The sequence below is a fragment of the Archocentrus centrarchus genome, unplaced genomic scaffold (genome assembly GCF_007364275.1).
Source record: "Archocentrus centrarchus isolate MPI-CPG fArcCen1 unplaced genomic scaffold, fArcCen1 scaffold_41_ctg1, whole genome shotgun sequence".
NCBI classification, from domain to species: Eukaryota; Metazoa; Chordata; class Actinopteri; order Cichliformes; family Cichlidae; genus Archocentrus; species Archocentrus centrarchus.
In genome coordinates, this window is record NW_022060267.1 from 1,139,415 (window position 1) to 1,162,243 (window position 22,829).

The window sequence follows — 22,829 nt, forward strand, 5'->3', positions numbered from 1 at the left end:
CACTCATTTTAGCAACATAGTCACCATAACCCAGATGGCTGAATAGAGGTGCACAAAAAATAACTATTGAATTACTGGCATATAATATAAAACTGAACTTGTAAACATTAAAACTTGTGCATTATAATAGAACATGTTAGATATATTAACTATATTACTGCAGGGGTCTCAAACTGTAACTTCTGAGGAGCCACTATAATCTCACTTTATAACATTAGATAACTAAACTGTCAGATTTAAATTAAGTTTTTCCTTCTTTTTTTGGATTGAGTATGGCTAATGAAATTATAGAAAAAATTTATAAATGTGTAAAGATACTTTGATTTTTAACTTGGTATGCGCAGATGCTGAATGAGGCAATAGGAATTTTTATAAAAAGGCCTCCAGGCTGCCACTTTGACACCTCTGCAGAAGTGCATTAATCAAGTGTTTTCAAAACATATTGCCGTGTAATAAGAACACACACAAATAAATTCAAGTCTCTAATTTTGTACCTCAAGTTGAATTCAATTAGTGTTTCACCAATAACTTTCTCAGGAATCAGTTTTGAAACATGTGATTCACATTGTAACAGTTCTGTTTTAGTGCACAACTCAAATACAATCTCTTGTACAAATCTGTGGGTCCAGATCCAGTGTTTGTGAATTAAAGTATTAGATAATGTCCATGACCCACACATTGGATTCCAACACTCTGTTCATCTCAGAACTAAAATCAGGATAGCTGTCATAATTTATTGACAGCTCCAGTACACATCCACATGTGTGTGCCACAGGTCGCCTCTGGAAACCTTCAAGTTCGTTAAATGCAACAATGATGTTCTTTCCAAGATATAAGTCTGAACCTGTGCAAAACCTAAGGAACAAGCACAAATGTTGCTTCTCAACATTCTTCACATATGTAGTTAGGTATTTCTGAATAACCTTCTGATGGGTCGTCATTGTTTCAGGAAAAGTGAAACACCCGAGAACCTTTCTCACATTTGGTTGGAGGGCTTCATATACTGAAGACAGATCACAAAGGCTTTCACCTGCAGTGCTGAGTGTTTTCGCCCACTGTTCGATGACATAGGCAGGCTCTTGGACAAGTGTTTTGTGTGCAAGCTCCATTAGGACTTCGGTAGCATTGCAGGCTGTTGGCATCCTTCTGCAGCTCTGGTTATCAAGTATGTCTACAAGTTCTTCTTGGTCCACACTGCTAAAATCTGACTGCCACGCCTCTAACACTGTACGCTCAGATTCAGGCATGAACTTGAGAAAATTCTCCACAATATCACTCTTCACATATCCAAAGGCAGCTTGTTCCAGAATGGCAGGGGCAATTTTCACAGGGAGATATTTCTCTGTGGCCCATCCAAATGCAATGATTCTGCCCACACTCTCCCACTCCTGCTGCCCAAAATCATGCCTTAAGAAGGGCACTTTGTAAGCAGTTCCAGTGGTGCACTGGTCATAGAATTCCTTCCAGAATTCTGAAAGACAGTCTCTTACAACTCCTCCATGATCATAAGCTTTTTCAGGTGTTCCATCAGGCAGTACAAGCTGGATTTTAATGTCAACATCTTCGAGATCATTAGCACTAAAATGTGAAATGAGCTCTGGCATTACCTGCCCTCTGTGAACGACTAGTACTCTTTTCATTCTCTCACTGGTTGGGCCAGGTTGTGGAGTTAAAACCAGGGTGTCGTCCAAATTTATTGACTCACTGTCAGAGACGGGTCCAACAAAAACAATGTCACTGCTGTAAGAAGAGTTATCACTTACAGCCTGCATGGAAGAGAGTGAAAGGTTATTGTCTGTAGTGTCTACAGTTTGTGTCACATCAGGGCTGACTTGTTCAAAAGGAGCAAATGAAGAAACTGTAGCAACAGTAAAAGAAGAGGAGTTTTGGTCTTGAGAAGATGATTGCAAACCTGGGCTGCTTTGGGTTTTTTTTGTGGTCAGGTAAAACCTAAGGATATTTAGTTTTGTAACACTGTACATTTCTCCAACTGTTAATCCACCATCAACTGTCATCTCTTGATAATCCTTTAGATCACATTCAAAATCTGTTAAGGGCCCCCGAACATTTCCTCCATTTGGAAAGAACAGATCTTTTGCAACCTGTAATATGTCACTTTTCTTAGCGTCCTTGCAAATTACCATTTTTCTTGTCCCTCCTCCTCGTCTAGCTCTAACCTGCTTGAAAACATCAGCATCTTCATCATAATGCATCCATCCTATTTCTATTTTTCTCTTTGTCTTCAGAGCATTTCTTTTATGGGTTGGTTCTGAATGTTCTTGCGCTGTGCTACTGCCATCTTCAGATGTTTTTCTTTTGGACAATTTGGTTTTCAGACGTTCAAAAAGCGTCGACTTTCGGCTGTTGCCCTGCCGTCTGCAAAATCCAAATACTGCAAGGCGATCACCATATGATGGTAGATAAGTCTTCAGCTCCTCATCTGACATCAGATTTATAACACTGGCATCGATCTACAGAGGGAAAAATAATTCACTTTCACACACACACACACACACACACACATATATATATTTGAAAATACAATTATATATTGAATGAAAAAAGTAGTATTTAAAAGAAAAAAAAATTAGAATTATGTACCTTCTCATTCTCCAGGGTTTGTATTATTTCCTCAGAGACTTCTCTTCGTCTCAAGAAGTCAGTCAGGTCTTCCATGCTGTAAACAAGTATGTACAAATGATCACTTATGAATCCACCATATGATCATCAAGTCTCGGTGTCTAGTGTACTTAATGTAGTTGAGAAGCTTGTAATATAACTTCCTGGGTAATATACCTTCCCTGCAATTAAACACTAATCAGTGGTTCTCAAATTGTGGGGCGAAATGTCATGACAGGTGGGATGCGAATGACCTGGGAGAAAAGTCATGCGGAACATACGTTGAACATCTGATTTATTTTCACAGCGGAACGAGGAAACGTTAGCAGCTACGTTAGCACGGCGACTAGCCAAGCCAAGCTGTGCACATAGTGCCGTCATGCCGCCACTTCAACATCGACCCCCAGACCGATCTTAGCGTGTGGTGTTAAAATATTTCATATAAGTGAGGCATAACGGAAAAAATCTGCACTGATTACATACCTTTTAGATAGTTACCACTCGTTAGACTACATCTCTACCTGAAAACCCTGGCGACAATGCAGCACAGTCTCTACCCGAGTGCGGCTGTGCCCTGTGCTTCCGGTAACAAGGAAATGACGTTCCTGCATCCGTTCCTGCATCCTGATTGGCTGTGCTAACTCGAAATTTCAAGTTAATATCGCCATCTGTAACTCGAAATTTCGAGTTAATAACTTGAAATTTCGAGTTATTTTCTCGAAATTTTGAGTTAATAACTCGAAATTTTGAGTTATTAACTCGAAATTTCGAGTTATTTTCTCGAAATTTCGAGTTATTTTCTCGAAATTTCGAGTTAATAACTCAAAATTTTGCGTTACGGATGGCGATTTTTTTTTTTTAGTGGCGGAAACGAGCTTCCATACATTTGGCCTTGCAAGCTATCATATTTGTCTTTGTGACGGGATTCATAGTGCCGTCGCAGATTGTATTCTTTGAATACCGCCAGCGCCTCTTGACAGATGAGACAAACAGCCTTTTCTTTGCATTGAACAAAAAAATAATCGTTTGTCCACTGCAGGTTAAATACTCTGCATTCTGAATCGATTTTTCTCTTACCTAACCTTTTCGCCATTACAGTGATCCCTCACCTATCGCGGGGTTACGTTCCAGAGACCCCCGCGATAGGTGAAAATCCGGGAAGTAGCGGAGTTATATTAATTTTATTATTTATATATATTTTAAGGCTTTATAAACCTTTCCCACACTCATATAAACCTTCTCCACTTTCTTACTACAACTTGAATGATGAAGATGATGAATTATGTAGCTGGGCAGTACTGATGGCGATGAAGGTGGTGCAGTATCTTCGCCCTCCTTAACTTCTGTTTCCACTATTGGCGTAGGTGTAATTGATCTCTTTGTCCCAGTGATGAACATAGTTATGTGTTACAGAAATATCTATATACCGCAAAATCCCGCAATATAATGAAAACTCCGTGGAACAGAATTTGTAATTTTATTTATTTTTTAAATCAACGATAAAGTGAAGCCACAATAAGTGAACTGCGATATAACGAGGGACGACTGTATTACATTCTCTTTGACAGGGGGCAATATTTTTTTCCCTTGGGGTGGGGGTAAGGGGGGTGTTCAGGGGGCCGGGCCAAATGTGAAGGCGGGCCGTATCCGGCCCGCGGGCCGTAGTTTGGGGACCACTGATTTAAAGGCTGACAGAAGTGGAGCGGTGACGGGGAGATGTTGGACAGGACAGTTTTTCAGCCTCCACAGGTTCATGTTGTGCTCCATCAGTCAGTGAAGATGAAGTCAGTACTGATGAGGCTGTAGAGTGTGTGAGGGATGTGAATGAGGCTGTTGAAGATCTGATGATAGCAGATCCAAACAGGCTGCAGAGACTTTGAGCTTCTGTGGAAACAGAGACATGAATGTCAAAGCTAATAAAGGTGAAAGTAGGAGCTGTGATGATGTTCATGGCTGCTACAGAGACACCACACAGCTGCTGTGCTGCTGAGGTGTGTGTTAAAGCAGAGGAACAAAGAGCAGCCTCACACAGGCCCAAACATGCCAACAAAGCAGGATTCAGGCTCTGTGTGAGCGTTTGACACAGAAGCTGGAGCAGAGAAAGGACTCTGCTGGAAGGACTCCAAGAAGAAGGCCGCTGAGACCAGTCCAAGTGTCTGAGGTGTCCATGGAGCCCAGTCTGACACGTCACTGAGACACTAACATACAGAAGTGATGGTAACATGAAGCAATAGTTTCCATGTTGGAGCAGTTCTCAGTTCAGTCACAGTGTTTAATACAGTTCATGAGTCAGGTCCACATGTTAGACACAGCAGCTGATCACAGATCTGCTTCAGAAAGTTGATCCAATTCAGACAGTTTGGGAGGACCTTGAAAGCAGCGTGAGCAGTTCACTGCCTAACCCCACAGAGCATCAAACTGTCAGTCTGGACTTTTCTTTGTTCCTATTGGCTATCAGAGAGCCTTCAGACCAGGGTTATAATAGTTTTGGATTTTACATTATAGTTTAGTTTTAGTTAGTTTTTACTTTTTTTTCTCTAATTCAGTTAGTTTTAATTAGTTTTCAGAGGGGTTTTGCTCGTTTTTATTAGTTTTTATTTTTGGTTTTATGCTTAGTTTTAGTTAGATTCAGTATTAGTTTTAGTATTTTCATACTTAATCAGGTACCCTTTAAAGATACCCTTTAAAGAAATAAATTCAGCAACCAACTGTTCACAGACAGCAGAACTACATGCTAAATGTGTGTAATATTAAGGACACACATGAACATCAACATGGAGAAACTGCTAACAATATGAACTCCAAAACTCGATAAATTCTACAATAAACTCCCAATAAAGTTCAGCCTCAGTGCAGCAGATTAACAACAGCTACATGTGGTGTTAAACAAAAACAAACTCCTTGAAGGAGTCAAAGCTCAAATCCAGCTGCATCCTGATGTTCTCTCCACCTGATGCTGCTTCTGTTTTGGAGCTAGCTTGGTTAGATGCTCGCTGATTAGACTTGCAGGGTCTTTGCGGCCTCTGTAGCCTACGGAAGTGTCCGACCTCATGTCCGCATTTATGCATGTATAGCTGGATTGCGTGTGTTAATTACCTTGTGGTTGTGTGCTGGGGGTTTTTTGGTCCTCGCTCTTTGTGCTCAGTTTTTAGGGTGCAAACATATTTGTCCCTGTTTTTTCACTTTCTTCATTTCTTCACGTCCATTCCCATAGTTTCAGCAGCTCCCTCCAGGAATTTGCTGACATTTGTGAGTCCTTATATTGATGCTTTGATTATTAGTCCTGATTGTTATTATCTGACTGATAAAGTAGCCGGAAACGCACAAGGACTAAACACAACGTTTGTGGCTGCGTTGACCCGACGAGTAGTCACGTTTCTCTGGAGGTGCAGGTCGGGTTGCCTTGTAGGATGAGAGCGGTTTCCGTAGCTGCCTTGTGTGCGCTTCTCAGGTCTACTTTGATGTTGGTGTTTTTTTTCCTGACTAAGAAGTGTTCCGTACATCATCCACAACATCATCCACAACAAGACACTCGCTGCTATCTGTGCTATCATAGTAAAAAAAAAAAAAAAAACACCACATGGGACTCTCTGAGGAGCAGCGCGGTGTGCGCACGCACGCACATGCGCACCCATTTGCCCGACGGCGTTCCGAGCTTAAACTCGGAGAGAGGAAAAAAATGATTTCATATCAATCCACAAGACTTTTGAAAAAATAACAATATCTATAATTTCAGTTAGTTTTAGTTAGTTTTGTAAACTCACAATTCAGTTTTAGTTAGTTGTCGTTTCTTCCTTTTAATTTTAGTTTTTATTTATTTCAGTTAACGACAATGTTTTTTCAATTTCAGTTTTCGTTATTTCGTTCGTTTTCGTTAACTATAATAACCCTGCATCAGACCAATCAGAGGCTGTGGGTCTGTGGATGAAGGATCATTCATGTGCAGCAGTTGGAGAAGGAGAAATGGCAGTTTGGGCTGTTTCCTGCTTTCATGGTCCTGCTTGTCCTGATGAAAATGTTGATTGATGTGTGGATTCGTTCTCCAACAGTCGATTCTGTTCTTTATTATTCAATAATTGTATTGATCAGCTGTGGAAACATCACTGCCTGTTTTATTGTTCACACTAAATCCATGATGGCTGCATGTGGCCATGGCTGGATCTCCAGCTTACAGACCCCTGGGCACAAATGTTTGATGGAGCCTCAGCAGCTGGATTTGAATGCTCGCCTTTTTTGGGAGAGACCAACAGCCTCGGCAGCAGAGGGAGGAAGGCTGGAACACCCCCACCAACACTGGATTCTACCAATTCAGTAGATCCATCAGAAGATACAATTAGATCCTCGTGTTTTAGGAAGATTTGCTTTATCAATACAAGGAGGAAACACCCCCAAAACGCTCTGTCAGCTTATTCAGGAGAACGGCCAGTTTGGGGCTGATCTCCCCCCAGATCCTGGCTCATCATTACCCAGGGTACCTGTCACGGGGTTTTCTCCAGAAATAACTCCTCCCAAAAAAATTGATGGTGTAATCGGAAAGTTCTGAAGGTGGAATTTTATTCAGCCGGCCTCCCAAAGTGCACAAAACTATTTACAGTGATGCCAAGGCAGGAAAAATACAAAGAAAACAATTTAAAAAAAAGTATTTTACAGGTTACTGGGAACTCAGCTTTCTCCAACTCTATGGTGCCACAACAATCAGTTTACCTTCACTGCAACCATCAGCAGACTGACTCTTGGCATTACAGAGTTCTCTTTTAAACCCACTGCCCCTCCCACTAGGCATTAATTCAGATACTTTTCCCCACTAGACAGTATGTCTTCACATTTATGATGCACAATAATTAAACAAAGAAAACTATTAACATAGCTATTTACTGGTAACTTAAGCAGGTATGTTTATGGGAAGAAAAGGAAAAATAACCAAACAAACAAAACAGAACCCTATTCCCTCTTATCAATTGACATTCCAGCTGGCTACGTTATGGATTCCTGTGTGAGTGGAAGATGACGTGCCTGGTCGTATTGTCAGTGGAGGACACACACATTTGGATTATTGACATTGGGATTTTCTCCGAATTGGACCTGGAGATACCTGGCTTGTCGTATCAATTCAGGAAGTCTGGGCAGCTGTCTGGCCTTGGTAAGGCTGCTTATGACGTGAATGCAGGAAGGTACAGACTCAAACTCAGACTCTGTATATCTGGAGCTGATTCTGAGGGGTAAGATCTTGGAGATGTATGTATCTGTTTCTGCACGGCGAAGGAACGAACCAAGAAGATTCGGATTAATTGGATTTTTTTTCACCACAGAGAGGAGCCAGAAAGGCTGAAGCCTGTCAACAAATTAATCAGTACAGTCTGCACCAAAACAAGTCTTAGAATCAGGAATTTGGCTCCGTGGCGTTCTTGGACTGCCGCTTATCAAATTGTCTCCTGGATGTTTGTAAACAAATAACAGAGGCACCCGGCAGACCCCGCCCCCCATCCTGAGGACCTGTAAGTAAACAAGAGCAAAAGGCCACTCACTGTTGGCTTTTGGTAGCACCATGAAGACGTTTCTACTGTTCTACTTCTCTACCACGACGATCATGCCGTTCTCCCGCTGCCGACATAAATAAACTGTGAAATGTGTGAATGCTGGTGGAGGCGCTTCATGTCCGCTGCCCATAATCAGTGACCGCGGTGGCGCTCACAGTACCTCTGTGATTCGTTCATCTCTGTGACTGCAGCATTTTGCCATCAATAAAGTTAGATGATCCCATTCACTCCTGCATCAGCAGATGTTCTCCATCAGTGGCTGCTGGTCCATTGAAGCAGAGCAGGTTGGTCCTCCTCTATGTTAGTGAGAAGATCAAATAAGATCTTTATTTGCACCTGTACTCACACACTGGGTCTGAGTCCTCAGGAAACCTGCTGCAGAGCTCAGAGTCAGAGCCAAATAAATACAAATATAGATACAAAGATGAAGCAAAGTGTGCACTAAGATAAAGGAAGGACAATATTTCAAGGAGTCATTTCCATCTTCTCTTCAATGACTGCAGTATGAAACTAATATTGCACATGTTTGGTAAATGAGCTGCTGTGTGAGTCTGAGTTGGTCCTTATTTAGTTGTTGCATCAGTCTGACTGCAGCAGCACAGAAGCTGCTGTGTTGGTGATCAGACTGTCGCTCTGCTGAGTCTCAGGATGGATGCTGGTTGTTGTGGCCTGAGGAGGGTGGGACCTGGATGGTGACAGTCTCTGATGTGTTGGGCTCTTTTCTTGCAGTGTTGTGTGTGTATTAGTCCATGGATGGAAGATGAGTCCTTATGATCCTCTCTGCAGTCTCTCTGACTCTCTGCAGAGCCTTCCTCTGAGCCTGGGTGGTGTTTCCATCCCAGACAGTGATGCAGCAGTGAGGATGCTCTCCATCAGTCCTCTGTAGGGTTGCTGAGGAGGCGACTGCTCACTCCTGCCTTCCTGAGCAGCCTGATGAAGTAAAGCCACTGCTGGGCCTTTGTCTCTAAGGCTGTGCTGTTTACAGTCCAGCTCGGGGTTGATGTCACGTGAAGGTCGAGGACCTCATGGCTGTCGGCTCTCTTCATCTCAGTCCCAGGGAGAGGCTGCAGAGGCGGGGCCTGTTTCCTAAAGTCTGCCATTATTTCACAGCTTTAGTCTACATTGATGAGGAGCTCATTCTCCTCTCCATAGACACTGATGTTTGTAACCAGGTCTCTGTATGCAGACTCGTCCCCACCCTTTATGAGGCCCAGGATGGAGGTGTTGATGATGACGGGGTTTTCCTGGGTGGAGACACAGTCGTGGGTGTAGAGGGTCAAGAGTTTAGGGCTGACACAGCAGCCCTGTGGGGATCCTGTGCTGACTGAGAGCTCAGAGGAGACCCTGCCTCCCATCCACCCGACCTGTGGTCTGTCTGTGAGGAAGTCCAAAATCCAGTTACAAGTGGGAGTCGGGACCCCGGGATCAGCTTTCCTGGTCTGATGGTATCAGAGTCCGAACTATAATCCAGGAGCAGCATCCCAGTGTAGGTTCTGCTGCTCTCCAGGTGTTGTAGCTGTGGTGGAGGGCCGTGGTCACTGTGTCATCCACTGACCTGTTGGAGCAGTAGGTGAACTGTAGAGGCTCAGCGGTGTCTGGGACCACAGAGCTGATGTGTGTCAGTACCAGCTTTAAAAAGCCTGAAGTCATTCAGGGTGATGAGTCTGTTTTTGGAACCAGGATGATGATGATGATGATGATGATGCTTTGAATGTGGGCGGGGCTTCTGCATCTGTGAGAGACTGATTGAAGATGTCTGTGTCCACCTGCTGTTTGTGTTCTTTTGTAGTTTAGGGTCAGGGGTCACCATCCCAAACTCCAACATTTTCCACTCAACCTGCCGTGAAATCTGGATCCGAGTCTCTGGAAGAACTTCCCTGACAGCCACACCGGCATGTTGCACTTTGCTCACACTTTCTCCTGGATCATTGGACCAAATGAGAAGCTCCTCAGGAACATGAGCATGAATAATAACTGCTGACACTGTTTCAGGCTCAGCTGGAGTCTAAAATCTGAAGCTGTGCAGTGACTGTATGTTTGCTCATGAATGAAGAAGCCAAAGCAGTTTCAGTGTGCAGCATCATATCAAACAGGAAGTAAAACAGTGAGCAGAGCAGGGTTGGTACCGACTGACAGAGACCCAATCAGAGTGAAGAGGAAGTCCTTTTTCCCTGGAGCGCAGAAACCAGGGAAACCACTAGAAGCTGGTTTGAATCTGAGACTCTGAGCTGAGGTTACTGCAGGAGCTGAAGATAAAGAGAGGATTGCTGCCACTGCTTTCCAAATGAGCCGTGAAGGTCAACTTTGAGCTGCAGTTTGTTCCAGAGCTTCTCTCAGTGACCTTTCCAGAGTCCTCAGTCCCCACAGAGTTCAACACAAAGAGCCAAAGCAGCAGAGACAGGATGTTCACAGGTCCAACCTCTGACTGCAGCACAGAGCTCACTGAGTCATCTGATCACTGCTGCTGACAGCCTCTGTGCTGGGGGGCTGCAGCCCCCTCACAGCTTACCAAAGGTCAAAGGTCTCAGTCATCTGGATATGCTGAATGAAATCCATGAAAAGCATAAAGTGTAACGAGGATGTTCACAGGTACATCGAGCTGAGCAGAGGAAGAAGAAAACCTACAGACTCTGGTAATAAGGAATTTCATTGGATGAAGCTCACAGGAAGTGACGTCAGTGGGAATGTTGGAGCTCCACCAATCAGAGGAGGCGTGGCAGTAGTTTTGTGTGGTGGTTAAAGAGTGCAGTGGGAAACTGTGCTTGAATGAAGGAGGAAAGAGGCGCTCCATCAGAGAGAGCTGCTCGCTCGTGTTCAGGAGGCGGCCCTCTGATGGAGACGCCATCAGCTCCTTTTTAGGAATCATTGATCCCTCTGAGCTCACAGCCTTTTCTGCACTGTAAGCTGGAATCAGGAGAGAGGAGCTGATCACAGCATCAATCAGCTAAACACTGATGAATCTCCAGGCCCTGACGGCCTGCAGCTGACCTTTAGAAACTCTGTCTGGATGACATCGTCACAGCAGTGAGAGCTCATCATCATAAATCCTGAGTAATAACTTCACTCTCATACAGCGTCACTAAAATCACTTTAACCATCAGGGTCATCCTGCTGATCCAACTACAACACTGAGTTTGTACAAACATGTTTCTCCATCATTTTGTTTGCTTTATGAGGAAAATGATTCAAGAACTTCCTGCTAATACACAACATTTCATCATATTTCCTCATCACCCTCTTTGCTCTGACCATTTTAATGACCTTTGACCTCCAATAAAGGCCTCCACAGAGTTTGGCTAAAATAATGACAGCAGATGTTTGTGTGACAGAAGCAAATTTCTGGATGATGTTCTTTCAGTGCTGCACTTTGTAGACGCTCCCTGAGCGCTCGTCTCACAGCAGCTGCACACAGAGACCAGTGTTGTTGGTCCAGCTCAGAAGACGACTTGTTGGAATGAAGACGAGCTCGGAGTTTGTCTGCTTTAAGAACCGCACTGGGAAAAGGTGTTGTTGGAGTTCCAGGATGGGAATTTCTTTCCAGCTTCACCTTTAAAAGTGAAGCCATGAAGGAAAAACACGACTTTTTCAAGTGTTTCTAGTTTTTATTATAAATGTGCGACTTTAATCTGAAAGTTTTTCTCTTGTTGTGTTGGTTTGAAGCTGCATCCTGTTGGCTTCAGCTGTTTGGAGTTTTTCCAAACTTCTCCATCCTGAACCTTCTTCAGCTCTGATTATGAAACTCTCAATGATTTCAGACTTTGTCTAATAAACTCACATCTTTGATTCTTTATACAGATTGAAGTACTGTGGTTTGTCAGAGATCAGCTGTGATTATCTGGCAGCAGCTCTGAAGTCCAACCCCTCCCATCTGAGACAGCTGGACCTGAGGGGAAACAACCTGCAGGATTCAGGAGTGAAGCATCTGTGTGGTTTTCTGGAGAGTCCACGATGTGTTCTTGAAACTCTGAGGTCAGTCTCCATGTTTTAGTTGTGCTGAGATGAATCTGATGTGAAACACTAAACTGCCGCCATAAGGCTGATATACTGATCCACACTGAGGATCTTCATGGTAAAGTCTGGTTTCTTCTTCTCTGCTTTAGTCCATTGACTGTAGCAGAACAATGTTCACATTTCAAAGCTTCAAACAGTGATGCTCAACTTATGGTCCACAGCCCACATGCGGCCCTCCACAGCGTTCCACCCGGCCTGCTGACCTTTCCTAACTCAGAGAGAGGTGACCCTGATTAACTGAGTACTGTTCTTACTCACAGTTCTAAGTATGAGATACAACCATTAATAACCACAGCTAACTCTCTGTAGCAGGTCAAAGGTCATGGCACACAGCAGTCTGTGAAACACAAACAGGTTGAAGCAGGAATTATTGCACAGTTACAAAGTGAGTCTCAGTAGAACACACATCCAAAATTAAAGGGTGCAGGAAAAATGAAGAATCAATGGAAAACAGAATTCCAGACACCAGAGAACTCCTGGAAAATTTTAATCTGAACAGACCTTAAAAAGTAACGTTTAGGACCAACATGGCCTTCTTCAGACTTAATGAGTCGATGCAAAGCACATGTTTATATATCCGCCCACTCTTAAGGTGGTCATTCAATTGTGATTGCTCAATGCCCTAATATGGAAAAAGAGGGGGAGGGAATCACACCCCAAACAATCATTGATAGTTGAAATAAATTAGTGAAGCTGAAAATATTAAAAAGACTATAAAATCCTAACATGTGCATTACAGACTGAAAAGGCCTTGAAAAGTTAATAAATAAATGTTAGGGGCTAATCACAAGGACAGAATAATACATATAATAAATAAATAAATAATAGTCAACAAGGTGAAAAACAGTGTACAAGAAAAATGGAATGAGACACATAAATACACAATGATATGCATGGAAAGACAATGAAATAATCAAACACTGAAATAGGAGTGGCAAGGGATAATGACCCAAACTGAAAATTACAAACAGTCTCAAATTGAATTCTTCATTCAGACCATAAGGAGATAAAGTGTTGAGGGTATATATCCAATACGCTTCTCTCTAAAGTAAGAGAATTAGTATTACTGCCACGTCGTGATGGTTTTATGGCTTCTATGCCACAGTAATGTAAAGAAGATATGTTGTGTGCAGCCTGGGTAAAATGGATTGAAACCAAACTGTTAGTATCATGATCAGGGATGTTTGAGCGATGTTCTCATATTCTAGTTTTCAGCTGTCGTGGGGTTCTGCCAGCATAGACCAAACCACACGGGCATTTAAGCATGTATATGATGTTAGTGGTTTGACATGTAATGATTAATTCTATAGGGTTTGTCCGATCGTGGGTGATGAAAAATATTGGTTTTGTGAGTGAAGTTGCATTGAGTGCAATGCCTGCAGTGATAATTACCAGATGATATCTCTGAGGAAATGGTTGGTTTTTGGATCGGGAGGCAGGATCTAACTAAGTAGTTTCTCACATTAGGAGGTCTCTTATAAACAAACCTCAGTGGTGTAAAGATTTAAGAGAGGGGTCAGAACTGATGATATGACAATGTTTATTAATAATCATTTTTAACTCAGTGGAAAAAGAAGAAGATTGTATAATACAATTAATATTATTCACCACCTTTTTGGGTTTAGTATTATGCAAACAATCTAGTTGTGAAATGACTGAGAAACGTTGACGTGCTTCTGTGACCCGTTCGCGTTCGTGTTGTCTCGCCTTAAACTGTTGTTCTAAAATATCTGATTGTAGTTGAAAATTCTCATCAGTACTGCAAATGCTTTGGATGTGATTAAACTGAGAAAGAGGAAAACTCTTTTTAAGAGCGGGAGGATGAAATGATTGTCCATGAGGAAACTGGGAGCTGAGGACACCATCATCTATCTGCTATACCGAGTCTACGCTCACCTGGATAAGCCAGCCAGCACTGTGAGGGTCATGTTCTTTGACTTCTCAAGTGCATTCAACACCATTCAGCCTGCTCTTCTGGGTGATAAGTTGACAGGGATGCAGGTTGATGTCCCCCTTGTGTCCTGGATTGTTGACTACCTGACTGGCAGACCACAGTATGTACATCTGCAGCACTGTGTGTCTGACAGAGTAGTCAGCAACACTGGAGCCCCACAGGGAACTGTCCTCTCTCCCTTCCTCTTCACCCTCTACACCACAGACCTCAGCTACTGCTCAGAGATCTGCCATCTTCAGAAGGTTTCTGAAGACTCTGCAATAGTTGGATGTATCAGCAGGGAGATGAGGATGAGTACAGGAGGACAGTGAAGGACTTTGTTGCGTAGTGTGAGGGGAACCATTTAGGATTCAACGGGTCCTGCTGGAAGACCCATGACCTTGGGCTCAAACCCAGCTTTCTGACACTGGGCCCTACATTATGACCCAAAATCCTTTGGTAATCTTCAGATTTCATGATGTCTTGCACACAGTAAAGGAGTCCAGAGGCAGCCAAACATCCTTGAACCTCCTCCATATCTGACTGTAGGTACTGAGTTCTTTTCTTTGTAGCCCTCGTTCTGTTTTCTGTAAACAGCAGAATGACGTGCTTTACCAAAAAGCTCTGTCTTGGTCTCATCTGTCCACAGGACATCGTCCCAGAAGGATTTTGGCTTACTCACGTACATTTTGGTAAACTGCAGTCTAGCTTTTTAATGTCTCTGTGTCAGCGGTGGGTCCTGATGCACCCTGAGCCTGCAGGACAGCTTGAACTTCTGTAGAACTTGATTGGAGCTGCTTATCCACCATCTGAACTATCCTGCACTGCAACCTTTCATCAGTTTTTCTCTTCCATCCACGTCCAGTGAGATCAGCTGCAGAGCTGTGGGCTGTAAACGTCTTGATTATGTTGTGCATTGTGGACAAAGGAACATCAAGATCTCTGCAGATGGACTTATAACCTTGAGATTGTTGATAGTTTCCAGCACAGGCAAAGTGTGACATCCTCACGATGTCCTGGAGTAGGTGGGCGGCTCTGTTATACTCGTTGCCATGGTGATCCTAATGTAGCCAATGTTAAACTGTTGGGTAAATGTTCTTCTTCTTCTTCTCACACACTTTCTGTGATGTGAGGACCGTCAGCTCCAGCTGCCGCAGACACTTTCTATGATCTGCACTCAGAGTGGATGTTGGTGCGCTCGTGCTACGCTGTGACAGAGTGTGACAGTCCACCCACATTCACCTGTGACACACCTGCACCTGCATTCATTCTGAGCAGATTTCAGCTCAACACTTCCTGTTTCATGTTCAATCCATCAGACACGCCCCCTGCAGCTGTTTGTATGTCCTGCTCCCTCACAAAGAAACTCTGCAGCAAATCAAATGTCATCAGCTTCATTTTCACTTTATATTTAGGAGCATTTCACACATTTATTCACAAAAACTAAAGTTTATTTCAACAAAGTGTGATGTTGTTAACAGTGGTTCAATATTAATGATTTCAAACTTTGTCTAATAAACTCACATCTTTGATTCTTTACACAGTTTGGAGAACTGTGGTTTGTCAGAGATCAGCTGTGATTATCTGGCAGCAGCTCTGAAGTCCAACCCCTCCCATCTGAGAAAGCTGGACCTGAGGAGAAACGACCTGCAGGATTCAGGAGTGAAGCATCTGTGTGGTTTTCTGGAGAGTCCACGATGTGTTCTTGAAACTCTGAGGTCAGTCTCCATGTTTTAGTTGTGCTGAGATGAATCTGATGTGAAACACTAAACTGCAAACATAAGGATATTATACTGATCCACACTGAGGATCTTTACTGAGGTAAAGTCTGGTTTCTTCTTCTCTGCTTTAGTCCATTGACTGTAGCAGAACAATATTGACATTGCAAAGCTTCAAACAGTGATGCTCAACTTATGGTCCACGGTCCACATGCGGCCCTCCACATGGTGCCACCCAGCCTTCCGACCTTTCCTAACTCAGAGACCCAGGGACTCAGGGACCCTGATAACTGAGTACTGTTCAAAGAAGAAGAAAAATCCTCCACTGGATAATTCACTGTGAAACTCTCAAACACTTCATTCCACCTTAAAGTCTGTCTGACACTGAAATCCAAACCAAAATGGCCGTTTGCTTTACAGACAGCAGTCCAACACAAAACAGACACACAACATCCAAAACACAGTCCAACATCCAAATGTCCTCCACTGCCACCATGAATGATGGCAAAGAGAAGGAGGAACACTCTGACATTCAGGGTTAGAATGAGCTTCATAAAGCAGACTGTGAAGATCAAAGCTGCATTAGAGAGCTTACATTCATCAGTTAGTGGACACAAGTGGACAGATATCATCTGAAGCACTTCAAAGGCTTTAAATCAGCACATTTCTCTGCATTCTTTCTTCTTTGGAACTTTATTGGTAACTTTGATGAAGGGAACAGCGTGGTACACCTGAACAGGTGAGCAGTCCATCACAGAGAAGCACACACTCTCACATCCACACCTACAGCCAATTTAGAAGCACCAATGAACCGAAGCAGCATTTCATTGGACTGTGGGAGAACATCCAAAGTCCACAGAAAGGCCCAGCTGACCAAGAAGCTCCAACCTAGAACCTTCTTGCTTTAAGGCCATAGTGCTAACCACTTTTCCCAATTTCAGGACAAATCCTGCATTTTCCTGTTCCTGCCTACAGTGCAGCGACACTAACACTTTCTCATCAAACACTGCCACCTAGTGGAGGAAGTTTCACTGCAGTCTGAACATTACAATTAGATCCTCTAATGTGGAGGTGGTGGGGGCCACAGGACTATGGAGAGAAAATTGACTCAAAATATTTGTGTGTCTGTAATGCTGGAGTTGTAATTTTTTGTAAGTTGTAAATAACGTTTTGTGCATGACTTCCACTACTTGTAAATGTGTGTTCAAATACAAATATTATGAAATTACGAATACAAAATAAAAGTACATATACTAACCGTTAAATCTTCCTGCTCTTGTCGGAGACAGTCGCACTCTCTCTCTCTCCCTGCCCTCCCCATCTCTCCGCTTGCTGCTTGCTGTGAGAGCGTCTCTTACACACTGTCCGAATAAGAACAAGATTGAGAGCAACATGGATCTGGCAAACTGGGCCTTCACCACCATTGATCGAATTTTTTCCACTATGAGATCGAGGAAAGGGGAGCCGCGTGTCCGAGTGGAACAGACCCGGTTGGATACGTCATCGACTCTTGGAGCTCGTGGAGACCTGTGTGCTTCTCGGCCCTCGAGGTGGAAGACGCCTATATATTCGGCTTTTTGGTAGCAGTATCTTTTCTCTTTGGGCTCGGAGGATACCTGATTTACCGGGAAATTAAGAAAATCTGGGCGGCGGTTCGACATCTGCAGAGGCTGCCGACCCAGGTGGACGGCCTGTTCAGAACCATACAGACTCAGACTCAAAGCCTGGTGGACCTGAGCCATAAAGTTAACGTGCTCGCAGGCGAGAGGGGTTAGATCTGGAGATACGGTTCGGTTCTGCACAGTGAGGACGGTAATTAATGAATTTGGAATATTGGATTATTGAATGGTTCCCCAGTGAGACTGAAGGCTGCTGGAAAAAAACAAGCAGCCTGTTCCAAAACAACATCTGTTATCAGGAATTCGGCTCCCCTGCCGGCCTTGGGTTGGCAATCATATCTCTCCAGGGCTCTGTGTGCGGCTGCTCTTCCCCCGACTCTGCGTTGTGATTTGTGAAGCTGGATCTGGTGTACCACGGCCGCTGATGAACTTCCATCACTATCAGCGAACTGTTTTGGCTAGGAGCTGGTATCTGGCTCCACAATGCCCCACCCTCTCGTCTCCGTCTGCATCCCCTCCTGACCTGACCTCACCTACCGCCGCTGTCCTAGCTTTACATGTGCAAATGCTTTGCTAAGGTGGTTTTTTTTGGCCCTGGTATAGTGCTCATTTTGAGCACTGTACCAGATGACTTTTTTTTTAACCTAACTTCCCCATGATGTGTTGTTTTCTTCACCTGATAAAGGTAGCGCTGCAAGTCGGCTGCATGACCTCAGGACACATGCCCCCCCGTGTTTGTGTTGTGTTTGTGTATTCTTGGCTGGGTGCTCTGTTAACTGCAATTTCCAATGTGTGAACTTGTTCACCCACATGGCAATAAAACCTTCATTCATTCATTCAAATAAAAGTACACTAATCACCAGATACGCACAGACAAAACGACACAAATCATGTTACGAGTGCACAAAGTTTTTTGAGACACATTTCACGCTTCAAGAGAGCTCCCAGATTCGTGCGTGCATGGTGCGTTTAAATGCTGGTGGAAAGCTGGGTCATCTGAGTTTTGTTCTGAGCCAGCCTTGAGTGTCCTTTATTCAGCTCATCCTCTGCTTTCCTTTTAGACCTGATTTTAGCTGCTTTATCTCTCTGTGAACAAGTTTCTGTGCCTCAATCTTTGGATTCTCTCCCTCAGAACAAGACAGGTTCTTCTGACTGAGAACATGTTTCAGTGATTTACTGATCCAGGGCTCGTTATTGGGGAAAATAGTTCCTGTTTTCAAAGGAATCCCCATTTTTGAGCAAAGAAATGGAAATAGAAATAGATGATCTGAGTCAGAACATGAGCCTTTAAACAGACCCAGTGGGTGCAGTCAGAGCAGTCCCTCAGTTCCAGTATAGAGTCTTTGGTCCAGACTGGAACAACTGTGTGCTCAGTTTGACCTCTCTTCAGTACTGTGACCTGACAGAGCCAGAGGGGCCATCACATCAGATTTAGAAGCTCCCCTCATGGAGCCAGAACACATGTCCAGTACTGAGTCTGTCTTGTTGGACCAACTGGAAGAAATGATTCAAGGACTTAGTCCTAGAACAGAGATTCAAATGTCCAAAATCAAAGTGGCTGCATCGGGCAGATAGTCTGAAAACTCTGCGCAGTTTGGATTCCTGTTTGAAGCTGCATCCTTTTGGCTTCAGCTGTTTGGAGTTTTTCCAAACTTCTCCATTCTGAACCTTCTTCAGCTCTGATTATGAACACTGAATGATTTCAAACTGTGTCTAATAAACTCACATCTTTGATTCTTTGTACAGATTGATGAGCTGTGGTTTGTCAAAGATCAGCTGTGATTATCTGGCAGCAGCTCTGAAGTCCAACCCCTCCCATCTGATAGAGCTGGACCTGAGGAGAAACAAGCTGCAGGATCCAGATGTGAAGCAGCTGTCTGATCTTAAGGAGAGTCCACACTGCAGACTGGAGGAGCTGGAGTAAGTAGAGGGTTGGAGTGAGTCCATGCTGCTCTCAGCAGTATTGTACTAAACACAGTTAGTATGAAAGCAAAGATCCAGTGTTTCCTGGAAAGCTGCAGCCTTCTCAGCTTTCCTCAGTGAAGCTGTGAGAGGAGGATGGTGACAGGCTTCAGGATTGGACACAACACTTCCTGTTTGGGCCTTTTTGCTCTAACAAACACTGGCTGACTCTGGGAGCTTTGAGCTCACCATAGTAACGGCTCTGGAAAGCTCACATGCTCTGATGCAGCATCAGTTCATTGTCAGTAGCCAATCAGCTCTCTGAACAAAGCAGCATGCAGACATTTTCCCAACATGGACCATGACTGCATTCATTTTCCAGCTTAAAGGAGTGAAGGAAACAGTCTGTAGGTGATGAAGAACTTTGTGAGAGCAGATGTTTGGATGGAGTTCCTCCAGTTAACAGCTGGAACCATTACATGAGGGACTGAAACATCTCCTATGAATTGTTGGGGTTGTTGTTGGGGTTCCTAAAGAGCTCAGAGTGGACAGACCAAGGTTATTAGAGTTCATGAGACTCCAAACTAAAACTAGGAGGGAAAAACATTTGGATGAACTTCAATCCAAATCCAAAGTGAAACAACAATGAGTACTAGTACAGTCCCAGGACTGAAGGCCCTGCTGCTCTTTATACTGGATGTGCTGCATCACTGACTGACAGCTGATGAAGAGTCTCTGGAAACACTCATTTTTCTCCTCTGCTCTTTCTTCTTCTCTCTGCAGGTGGAGCTGATGGTAAACAGGACGGTGTGTGTGCTGAGAGAGGAGGAGCTGTGTCCTGATGATCCAGAGAGGTTGAAGCAGCAGCAGCTTGTGTGCAGAGACGCTCTGACTGGGCCATGTTACTGGAGGTGGAGTGGAGAGGACACTTCATCCAGCAGTGACTGACAGAGGAATAGAAGAAGTGCAGATGACTGTCAGTGCTGCAGAGTGAACTGCTCTGAGAACAGCTCCACTGTCACACACAATGTAGAGTCCACCATCATCCCTGTGTGTCCCTGTGGATCTGCCAGAGGATCATCAGTGGATCTGGATGCTCTGCTGCTGCTCTGTCCTTCTACACAGTCTCTGCAGAGTCTCTGTCTGACACTGGCTTCAGCTTTTCAGGCTTCATTCTGGATCACAGTCAGGAGAACATCACCTGGAAAGGCCTCCAACAACATCTCCATCATAGACACAATGTTTTTAGGACTTACACATCAGGTTTTGGTGCTTGGAGATCAAATATGTGCCCATCTATAAGTTTCAGTGTTTTCCTTAAAGTAGTTTTTCATCTATTAGCAGAACATTAATATGATACCAACCATCTGTCTCACCTGCTTCATTTATATAATGCAGTCCATCAGGTCAAAGTGTGAAAATCTGCACACTGGTTTCACATAATACAGGACACGTGATCTGAGCACTGCTGTGGGTGAGGGGGGGGGGGGGGGTCTATATGTGTGCAGTCATTTAGATAATAAGGACATCTAGTGGTTGAGTGGGAGAACTGCAGCAGGTGGAGGTGTTCCATCCATCCTGCTGTCTTCCTTTATTGGACATGATGAATATTGCATTATGATCAGAGAAATGATTGAGAGTGTTGGAAATGATGATTGAGGTGAAGATGACATCAATCAATGGAAACTTGTTAAACATCAGTTTTTGTTGGCAGAAAGCTGTGAGAGCGATCTGTTCCAGGAAATCAGTCAAGTGGATGTTGGAGAAATGAGTTCTGGTCACAGTATGATAACATCTTTGGATAATGATGATGATGATGTTACGTGTGTGTGTGCTGCTCATTTAAGGCTGACTGTGTGTGTGAGGGAGTGTTTCTATGACCTTATGACCTTTGTACAGAATGTGGTTTCTTTGTAACAATGAAACGTAGGACAGAAGTGTGAAGATTTAATTCTGTGACCTTTGACCTGTCTGAGTTTCATGTGTGTACAGTGGTACCTAAGGTTGATAGAGGTCAGAGGTCATACTAATGTCATGTGTTTTAATTACAGCTACGTAAGGTCCAAAATCAACTTCCATGTGACTCAGAGACCTTCAGAGACGGCACAAAGCGAGCATTGAAAGCCGTCAGTGTTTGTGTTACTACTGCCTTTGTTTATGTGCTGTCCTGTTCATGTGCTCAGGTGTGTGTCTAAGAATGGCTCAGAGCAGAGGACAAACTGAACTTGGACTGATGGACATGCTGCTTTCATTTTCTTGCAAGAGGATTAAAAGACCTTTACTGGAGATCTGTGGCCTCTGGTTCTTGATAAGTTCCTGAATTTATCCAACATTTCTGGTCCTTTGAGTTCTGGTCCCAGGATCTTTCCAGCTGTTGCTGTTGCAGCAGCAAACACACTTCTCTAAAAATCATGTAAAAAATGAATGAAGTGACACTGCAGCTGACAGCAGCCTCACACTGAAACTTCTGTGGAAGAAGAAACTGCTGGATACATTCTGGAAAATGTCTAATGAATACAAGGCCACTATGAGCAATGACAAACCGTTAAACATGCTAATCAAAAGCGCACATTAAGTATTATCTCTCACCTTTGTTTCTGAGAATGTCACTGACATAAAGATTGCATGCTGTCAGCTCTCAGAAGTTTGTCAGAGAAAAAGCTTTGCAGCACCTTTGAGTTTACCATTCAGTTCTGAAAGAGCAAAGACACAAACTACAATGATGTACGAACCGGATATGTTTGATTGTTGCTGCAGCACTAAACAGGTTTACAGACTGGTAGCTGACAGAGCTTGAAGTATTAAAGAAGCTCCTCTTCCTTAAAAAAAAGATGAGAAAGATTGAGTGCTTCTTTTTGCTGTTTTCAAATCTGCTCCCTCCACTACGGTGGCCGGGAGGTGCAAACCAAAATTACAAAATCTGAAACACTTTTACAAGTGGCAAAACAAATTTACATTTTAGAAACAAAATCACATTTTAGAAAACAAATTAACAATACGAGAAACACTTTTACAAGTTCAGAAGAAATTAACATTTCAGAAAACAAATTAACATTTCAGAAAACAAATTAACATCACTCGAAACACTTTTACAAGTGGCAAAATCAACCGGAAAGGGTAGGTACTAATTCCAAGGCTGACCCGGAAGTGATAACGGAAGCGGGCATTTCAACCCAAGATGGACAGCAGTTCAGTGGCGTTTTGCCCGTTTTGCGGGGCACATATGAGTAGATTAACGCGGTTTTGTTTTTCTTGTGGACGGTCCTTAGAGTTTTTAAATGGGACAGAACAGACGGAAGGTCCAGAGGCACAGGGGATATGTCAACAGCCGGATAATGCTAAACAAAGTAAGTGCAGCATAGCGCTCGCTATCTGAAGTAGCCAATACGAATGAAAGCTATTAGTGTCATTGGTTAGCTCATTTTGTTTTTTGAGACAGAGCTTTGTTAATTTCAGCAGAAAAAACCTTGCCCGTCATATAAAACAGTTT

The 22,829-nt window shown here is 43.5% G+C and overlaps 1 protein-coding gene and 1 long non-coding RNA gene across 3 annotated transcripts in view; one reads left to right on the forward strand and one right to left on the reverse strand.

The window, feature by feature from the left end:
- Window positions 1-22,829, forward strand: part of LOC115776948 (NLR family CARD domain-containing protein 3-like) — a 507,515-nt gene that overhangs the window by 395,249 nt on the left and 89,437 nt on the right. The gene's annotated exons all lie outside the window — the stretch shown is intronic.
- On the reverse strand, window positions 1,989-3,229 carry LOC115776989 (uncharacterized). Of its 2 annotated transcripts, none has more exons than XR_004019550.1 (3): window positions 3,103-3,229; window positions 2,602-2,677; window positions 1,989-2,471 (listed from the first exon to the last, which is right to left on the reverse strand). It is a non-coding gene; the product is annotated as an uncharacterized LOC115776989 (long non-coding RNA). The 2 variants fall into 2 exon arrangements; XR_004019549.1 differs by having other exon boundaries at window positions 1,989-2,493.